General features: G+C 33.0%; 1 long non-coding RNA gene across 1 annotated transcript; it reads right to left on the bottom strand.

The window, feature by feature from the left end:
- Nucleotides 1-5,116: 5,116 nt before the first annotated feature.
- On the bottom strand, nt 5,117-8,161 carry LOC110629230. Its single transcript, XR_006348181.1, has 5 exons — nt 7,837-8,161; nt 6,344-7,655; nt 6,096-6,158; nt 5,569-5,678; nt 5,117-5,292 (listed from the first exon to the last, which is right to left on the bottom strand). It is a non-coding gene; the product is annotated as an uncharacterized LOC110629230 (long non-coding RNA).
- Nucleotides 8,162-9,812: the final 1,651 nt, after the last annotated feature.

The raw sequence follows: 9,812 nt of genomic DNA, 5'->3' as shown, positions 1-9,812 counted from the left end.
TCTACGCCCCTGGCACTATGATAGATTATGGAAGTCCGGGTGTGCCTGCTACGGCTCTACGCCCCCGGCATGTATAAGTAAGAAAGATAGGGGCTAAATGGTGACAAATTCATCCTTGTTGTGAAATGTTTGTGTTATGGCGCATACATGAAAGCATGATATAAATTGATGTTTTATTATTCTACTCACTGGGCTCTAGTAGCTCACCCCACTCCCTTTATCCCCAGAGTTGCAGGTACAGGATAGATCAGGAAGTCGGCTAGAGTGAAGTTCAGTCATGTATGTTGTAATAGATAGTAGTGGACATGAACATGATGTAATGAGTACTTATGACCATGTAATGTAATTAATGATTTGATGATGTATTGAGGATTATAGTAGTGCTTGACCTAGAGGTGTGTGAATCCCCATTATGTACAGAGTATTTAATGAGTAATGATGTTAATGACCATGATTATCCAAGCTGATATGTATGATGATGATACCCCATTGGAGTATTTGATGAGGACTCCAGTGTGGGGTTTATGTATGATTTTGTGCATGCACAGGTTTTGCTTGGATAAGAGAAAAGAAAAATTTTTACAGATCATGTATATGTTGTTATGTATGGGATTCCACAGGTTTACAGGAAGTATGTAGGCTTGCTACGGGTCCCGGCGGCCTTAAGCCGATCTGGATCCTAGCGCCGGTAACGGGTCGGATTTTCGAGTCGTTACAATATTAAGATTTGAAATAGTATAGTAGACAAATAAAAGATTAGTCTTTTCACACATGAAATCACCTTAATTATTCATGTGATTAATAAAGATGATACAATTATAAATTTATTATTATCAATACTTATAATATAGAGCTCAAAAGTGTATAATGTTAATGTCGCTTACCGAAAAGAATTTAATAACATGTGATTAAATTAATTAATTTGTCTTAAACGCTAAATGTGAGCTCTATTAAGTATAACTTTGAGTAAATATGTGAACTCAAAATTAGATATTGGATATCTAAATTATCATTTGCATAGTGTTAAATACTATAAAGACGTATGCTAAATGAGAAAAGGAATTAATATTGTGATATGTGATTCATACCACGCATGTGATAATTATTCAACTAGGGTAATACAAGTTAAATCTCTATTTGATATTATGTGAAGTCTTAAAAATTATCAGTAATCTTCATTCTGTATCCTCATGACTCCAATCAATTACTCGAGATTTAATTTAATATTTTCCTCTTAGATTATTGCCAAAAGATTATGAATGATTCAATCTGATAGGACATTTCTAGAAAAGCATATTAAGTCAAGATTAAAAGAATTACAAAAAGAGGAAGATCAATATGGTATTATCGCATTAATTGTATTTATTGATTGATCAATTATGTTTTATTTGGGATAAAACATAATCATGAACTTCAAAGATTAAGAAAAGAGATTGTGAGAGAAAAATATGATAAATGATTTAGGATACTGCATACTGCATCGACTCTAAGCTCTATCTATCCAGATGTTATATTATCTTAATAGGTATATAGCAACTGAACTCTCGAAATATACATTGATCCCATGATCTATTTCTAAAGTATAAAAATTATAGAAAATTTAAAATAAGAATTGACCCATAATGTGTGAGTGAGAGATAAGAATTTGGATCCGAGTCACCCATGTGGGTAAACTCGGATCCATGTAAGTTGTTAGTTTTTTTTTAAAAAAAAAAAAAGAAAGAAAGAAAGGAAAAGACGTTAACTTTGCAGTTAATGTGAAATGGCTAAAGGGTGCCATTTATTCTATTCTCATAAGACATATATTTCTTAGAGAATAGAGAAAAAAAAACTATGAATTCTTAATATTCATATACATATACATATACAAAGTAAAAAACGAGAACAAGATAGAAAGAAAATAAGAAAGGAAGAAGAAGCTTTTAGTGCAAACTCTTCATCACTTCTTACTCTCAAAATTTACAACACTTGAAGTGTTATACTATTGCAATAAAAAGATACATTTAGACTATGGATTATGATATGAATTCATGTATGTAATATGTGATTAACATCTATAACTATGTGAAACAAACAAAGATGGAGATCTTATGATCATACATGATTTATAGTTTAGAAACCATAGGTTTTGTATTTTTCTTCATTATGTATTTCAAGATGTATAATCCTTCATGAAATCATTTTCCTTTCTAAAGAAACCACTTTAGAAATCCTTCCTTGTCTTGAACCAACACAAGAAACAGATAACCCCACCATAAATCAAGAACCCTATGTCTCTAATTATCCTATTATTTAATCATCAGAGTCACCTATTTTTCCTACATATCTAGCTTTCTAGTTGATTAGACAATAGAATCATTCCTACTATATTAACAGTCCTATCTTCTAGAAGAAGCACCAGAATCTCAATCAAGCCCAAATAGTTATCAGATTTTGTTACAACAGTTCAAGATAGCGTCAATATCACAACTAAGGACTCATAATCAATGTCCTTCCCAAAATTTACCCCACCTTTCTTTTTTTTTTTATCCCTTTTATATAAGTTTTATGGCTCATGTGTCTTCTTCTAGAGAACCCATAATTTATTTACAGGCTAAAGATGACAACAGATGAGCTCAAGCCATGCAAAATGAATTACATGCATTTGAGTCAAATGGCACTTGGGAATTGACCCATTTGCCAAAAGGGAAAAAGACAATAGGCTCAAGATAGATATACAGAGTCAAGCATGAACCTGATGGTACTATAGATAGACTTAAAGAACGATTGGTTGCTAAGGGCTTCACCCAATTAACAAGCATTAATTTTCATGAAGCTTTCTGTCCTATAGTTAAACTTGTCATATTAAGAATTTTTATAGCTATTGCAATTACCTTTTATGATCAGTACACCAACTGGACATTAACAATGCTTATCTTTATGGAAGCTTAGATGAAGATATTTACATGCTACTCCACCAGGTTATAATAAAAGTTAAATAGGGAGAAGTTTGCTAACTAAAAAGGAGCTTGTATGGCCTTAAACAAGCTAGTAGATAAAGGAATAAAGAACTCATTAGCTACCTAAAGTCTTATGGTTTTGTGTAATCTCCATATGACGATTGCTTATTTACTAAAGAGTTGGGTAACAATCTTCTATACTAATTGTGTATGTGGATGTGTTTTAAATCTCAGATGCATGTTAACATGATATTATTGCAACTAAGCAATTCCTTGATAGAAAATTCATTATAAAAAACCAGGGATACATTCACTATTTTTTAGGCATTGAAGTAACTAAATAATAACATGGCACTTTCATCAGTCAAAGGAAGTATATCCTTGACACTCTAGAGGATGCAGGCCTTACAGAAGCAAAGCCAGCAACAATACCATTTCCCAAAGGTCTCAAATTGATAAGCTCACAAGGTCACCTCCTTACTGAGCCATAGAAATATAGACGACTTGTTAGGAAACTAATCTTGACTCGTCTAGACATCACTTATGCTACTCAATAACTAAGTCAGTACAATCCTACCAAAGGTGTATTCTTTCCTATCCAAAATGGCTTTAAGATTCAAGTTTTTTGTGATGCCGACTGGGCCGCTTGTCCAACTACTTGAAGACCCCTGACTAGATTTTACATTTTTCTTAACTCCTCTCTCATTTCATGGAAAATAAATAAAACAAATAGAATATTGTTAGTCGTTCCACAGTAGAGGCAGAATACAAAAGCATGGCCTCCACCGTGTGCAAGCTTCAGTGGATCAGTTATATACTGAAAGAATTACTTACTAGTCCTTCACTGTGATAACAACGTTACTCGATATATAGCGATTAACCCCGTATCCTACTAAAGAATTAAGTATCTCAATATCGATTGTCACATCTTGTGAGATCAAGTCAAGAAAGGCTTCATTCAGCCTGTGCATATCTCTTCTCGGCATCAAATTGCCGACTTATTCACCAAAGCTCAGACCGCCCTTAATTTCTAGCCTCTACTCACCAAGATGAGCCTACAATCCCTAGATCTATACTCATCTTACAAGAGGAATGTAAAGAATAACATCAAAGATAGCCCAAATTAAATAAAACAGTGCACAACAAATAAGCAAAACGGGGAGTTTAATCAATAAGCAATACAACTTCATTTTCTCAACATGACACCGTCTTCTCAACATGACACATTTCTTTTCTTCTTTTATATTATATGTGTTCTACAATTTCACCTGTATTTCTAGATTCTTTCTATAAAGATCTATGCACATGTAATTGAATCTCTTGATGCGAGCACGGGAATGACACAATTCTTCAACAAGTTATACATTAAAATCTTCACACTCTTCAAAAATTCAATATGAGACACTCCAAATCATGACAAATCAAGCTACTATCACTTAATTCAAGTTTTATGAGATGATAATTTAAGAAAAATTATTTTTAATGAGAGAAAAATTTTCTCATTATAATGAAGATAATTGTCCGTCGTTAAACTTGTTCTCAGATCTTCTCTGGTTAAAACTTTTAATGACAATGTTATAATATCGGTCGTTTATTAATAACAAGAAAATTAGAATTGGTAGTTATAAATATACTATTAACGACTATTATTACTGTCGTTAATAATTATTAATAAAAAAAAATATGATTGTTAAATTTAATTTTTGTGACTATTATTTCAAATATAACGATTGCTAATATTTGTCATTAATATTTATTAACGATGAAAATATATAATCATTGAAAATGATAAGCTTTAATGAGAAATAATATAATAATTAAATTTTAAATTAGATAACTTTATTTCAAGTATAACCATCGTTGATATGACTATTAACGGCTATAACTACTCTCATTAATAATTATTAATGAAAAAAATATGACCGTTAAATTTGTATTAAATAACTGTTAACAGCGTCACTAAAATTTTTTTCGATGAAAATATTCATTCGTTAAATAAATAATAAAAACAAAATAAAAACTATTGTTATAAATTATAAATATTTATTAAAATTATATTAATTATCATTATTTATTTTTTAATATAACTAAATTGAAATATGCTATTGAACTTTATAAATAAAATTCATTCATAATTTAGAACTCATATATGCTAGTCAACAATGCTATAAGAATTAATTGTCTCAAAAATAATTAATAATAAATATTCTCTTCTACTTCATTCATGTCAAGAAAATAACTAAAAAATATAGATATTAAAATAAATCAATAATAATAATGTCTTCTAACTTCCTTTGAAGAAGTTTCCAAATCAAAATCCCATTCAATATCTTGTCCACTTGTAAAAGTATATCTGCACCAAAATATAAAAATATAATTAGATTATAGAAACTAAATAAATTATAGTTATGTATTAAATATAAACTAAATGGATTAACAATGAATTTTTCAATATAGTCAACCTGTCTATTCTCAAAAATAAATAAATAAATAAATAAAGCTTCCTACTTCCCTTCCATCTCCTGAGACTATTGCCTGTTATTACTATTCATTTTATGGTGTATTGCAAGGCCAATAATCAGGTATCCCCAACTTGCAAACAGAGTCTCAAAAATTATGAGAAACAAACCTAGGTGGCATTAGCAGTGGCAATATTAGTTGAATAACTTGATGGAGCATTCCACTCAGGGCAGAACTCCTAGTTGTAGAACTAACCAGTCTCACACAGCTTGACATAACCTATCAGGTAACCGATCACTCAGAGCATATATTGATAATTGATAAATAAATTAGTTCTCTTAAAACGCATACATCAAAAAACAAGGACTAACCAAGTCAATCAGTATTCAATGTGACATATGTAAAGTTCATTTATAAAGAAAAGGTTAACGTAATTGCACAAGCTGATTGTAGATAACATACTGGCAAAACAAAGTCTACACTTGTGAACTAAAACCCTCTATTTCAGTTTCTTCCAACTCATCCTCAAGATTCATTGCCAACATTGGAGTCTCAGCATAGTGGTTATGATGGACATCTTTAACACTGTAATCAAGAGCATTAATGCACATAAGAGCATATTACAAAAGAAGCAGCACCAATCTCTCAAAAGATTATGCCACTAATAAGGGTGAATTAGAACGAAAAACTGTGTACCTTGAATAGCCCATCGTACAAATGGATTCCAATTAATCTACAATCTAGATCAATTATGCCAATCTGCAAAAAGGAAGAAAGAGAGGGAGAGAGAGTAAAATTTGTGGAATGAGTTTTGCTGTTATCGCCCATGAAAAAGTGACACAGAAACATCGAAAGAAAGGAAAATAAAACTACTCCAAATAATAATTCAAAAAGTTCTAAAGTTTGAAGGAACATGAAAGGAACCTAGAATTGTTGTTAATTACCTGACTATTTCTCTGTCGGACGACTTATACAGTCAGATACATCTCCCATTGCTCTAAAAAAAGACATCCAAGTGAAACATACAATTTGGCAAAAAAATATAACAATAAATTAGAAGTAATGGGCATGTGCAATTTATCACCACACACAATTTTGCACCACAGCAGGCTGCTGTGGTGAAGAGGTGCATGATTGCACCACAGTAGGCTGCTGGGTGAAATCTTGGACCACAACAGCTAGCTGCTGGTGCAATTTTGCACCACAGCAGCCTGCTTTGGTATAGAGGTGCATGATTGCACCACAGCAGGCTGCTGGATGCAATCTTGCACCACAACAGCTGGATGTTGGTGCAATTTTGCACCACAGCAGGCTGCTGTGATGCAGAGGTGCATGATTGCACTACAGCAGGCTGCTGGGTGCAATTTTGCACCACAGCAGCTGGCTGCTGGTGCAATCATGCATCACAGCAGCCTACTGGCTGCAATTTTGCACCACAGCAAGCTGCTTGCTATGGTGCAGAGGTGCATGATTGCACCACAGCAGGCTGCTCGGTGCAATCTTGCACCACAACAGCCGGTTGCTGGTGCAATTTTGCACCACATTGGCCTACTAGGTGCAATTTTCCACCACAGCAGCCTGTTGTGGTGCAGAGGTGCATGATTGTACCACGACAGGCTGTTGGGTGCAGTGGTGCATGATTGCACCACAGCAGCTTGCTGCTGGTGCAATTTTATACCACAGCAGCCTGTTGGGGGTAATTTTGCACCATAATAGCCTGCTGGCTGCAATTTTGCACCAGCTGCTGGGTGCAATTTCGCACCACAACAGCCTATTGGTGCATTTTCTTACCACAGCAGCCTGCTGGGTGTAATTTTACACTTTAGTTCCTGAATTTTAATATAATTAATGGATTAGTATCTTTATTTTTAGAACCTAATACTTAAACTTCTGTATTTTTATTTCGTCCAAACTGCAGGTTCTTCCCTTCTAAAATATGTTAAAAAGGAGGGAGAAATAATTTAAATTCCATAACAACCATTTCTTGAACTCTCTTTCTCTATCTGCAGAACTCTTAATGTTAAGTATTGAAGCACCGTTCAGGACTTAAGAAATTGGTGCAAGATCAATGGAATTGAATTCACTAATTAGGATAGTAGGGAAATTCAACTCAATGAGAAAGGTTTCGCCATCAGGAATCTTCTTAGCAGATACGATTCTAGATAGTGTGACAAACTCAATTACGTTAGAATTTACAAAACCATTAGAAAAGAGGGCGTGTGAAGCCGCTAGCGTTGCATGACCATAAAGCTTAACCTGCAAAAAATGAATTGGTCTTTGGAAATTTAGAAACAGAACCCATCAATTAGAGCCAGCAGCAAAAACCCAAAACCAAGCCAATAGATCTATTCTAGAAGATGAAGCAATTTCAAGCAAAAACAACTCAATCAAATTGTTCCAAGAATAGTTTATGATAAGAGGAAATCAATCAAGGTACCTCAGCAACAGGAGTACACCACCTGAGACGGAATCTGGGATTTGAATTAGAAGCATCGGAGTCAATGATGATGGGAGTCAAAATAGCAGGTCTCGGAGATGTTGAACTTAGTAGCTACAACTTGCAATCAATTTTCATCTTTTTCTTCCTCGAGTAAGCATACTGCTGCTAGGTTCCCCTTGAAGGCGGAATCAGTGAATGCATCAACCTGATCAAAACTCAAAACTGATTCATACCTGGCTAAAGTTAGTACCGCAAAGTTTTTGAAAGAGATAAAATGCGGAAGAGAAAGGAGAGTTTATGAAATTAAAAATTTTTCTCTCTCATCTTTAATAAATAATTTTAGGAGAGAAAAAAACTTTAGTTGAATATTCGATTTAAATGATAAAGAATTAATTATAAAATTTAAATATTTAATTTAAAAAATAAAGAAATTGATATATTAATTATATTAAAATTTAAAATTAAAATATAATTTATTTTATTATTATTATACATATGATAATTATATTATAATTATCGACTATGGGGAGACCATAATTTATGACTAACGTATAACATAATAATTTTTAACTAAAAATCAAGTGTCCAAAAAGAAGGTAGTTTAATTATAAATGTACAGCTGATAAAAATTTTATGCACAATTAATTTTTAATTTTTAATTTTTGAAATTTTTAATTTTATTTTAATTATATAGTTTATTTTTACTGTACTAGTACAATTAACTCATATTAAAAAAAAAAAAAGTTCATGAGGTTAAATTTTTTATGGATTACATAATTATTTGTTTCTTCAAAATTTCTTAAAAGGTTGCAACATGTCTTAACAAATTAATGGTTTTTTTTTTTTTTTTTTTGGGTTAAGGACGATTGAAAAACGCAAGATTCATCTGGTTAATTGACTTATTTTAGCATCCCCAGGGAAAAATTAAGGTCTAGGGATCCTTGATGTTAAAACAAACAACAAAGCCCTTCTTTTCAAATGGCTATGGAGAATGCAAACATATCCTAATTCCCTTTAGGCAAATCTTTTTTATCTTCATCTTTAGACTGGAAAAATATGCAGTGGTTTCTCGTTTAAGATAATTATTCCTCAAGATTGATCAAATCTAATGTTGCTCTCAGTATTATGATGAGAGTTCCTTTCGGCTTTGGTGCAATTCTTGGTTATCAATATTGCCTTTAAAAGATATCTTCCTAGATCTATTTCATTTATCATTGGGAAAAAAATTAAACTATGTCCTCTATAGGTTCAATGATTAACATGTGGCAACGGAATCTATCTTGGAGGCATTCTCCATTTTGGAAGGGAATATCAATTCCCCTCTAAGTCAGATAGGTTGGATTACATATTATTTTCAAGCAGCCTCAACCAAGCTTCTTCGATGCTTGCTGCTTGATCTTGTAGAGAGTATATGTTTGGATTAAATATAAATATCCGCATTTTCTATATTTAGGCCTTCAACTGAGTAAGACCTTTTACTGTTTGGTTTTGATTGTCTGTTAAATATAGGGTAATTTTTACTCACAGTTAGTTACTGAACTTAAGTCACTATTTTATGGCAATCACTAAATTTCAATTCGTTTCAGAAAATCATTAACATTTAAATAATTATTTGAAACAATCACTTGGATGAGATTCTGAGGCAGATGATAAGTGCTTTACCGCCTTTTTTCTTTTATTAACTGGAGGGGAAGGCGTTGTCTCTGTAGATTCTAAGGTACGGGCACGTTTAGCAGTCCTGCCTCGATCGCAGGTTTCGAATTATGAGCTTACTTGGCATCCCTACCCCTGATCACGATAGCTCCCACAGTCTGGATAGATGGGACATCTAGGGGAGCAGTCATAGTATCCTCTTTCGAGCTACTCATAGCTAGCTCGCTGAGCATGATGGGCTCCTTAGGGGTTTTTTTGAGAGCAGAAAGAGTCTTGGCAGAAGCCGGTACTTTAGTGGGAAGCGACATTCTCGAGGCGAC

The sequence above is a fragment of the Manihot esculenta genome, chromosome 13 (genome assembly GCF_001659605.2).
Source record: "Manihot esculenta cultivar AM560-2 chromosome 13, M.esculenta_v8, whole genome shotgun sequence".
Classification (NCBI taxonomy): Eukaryota; Viridiplantae; Streptophyta; class Magnoliopsida; order Malpighiales; family Euphorbiaceae; genus Manihot; species Manihot esculenta.
This window is presented reverse-complemented; position numbering and strand designations above follow the sequence as displayed.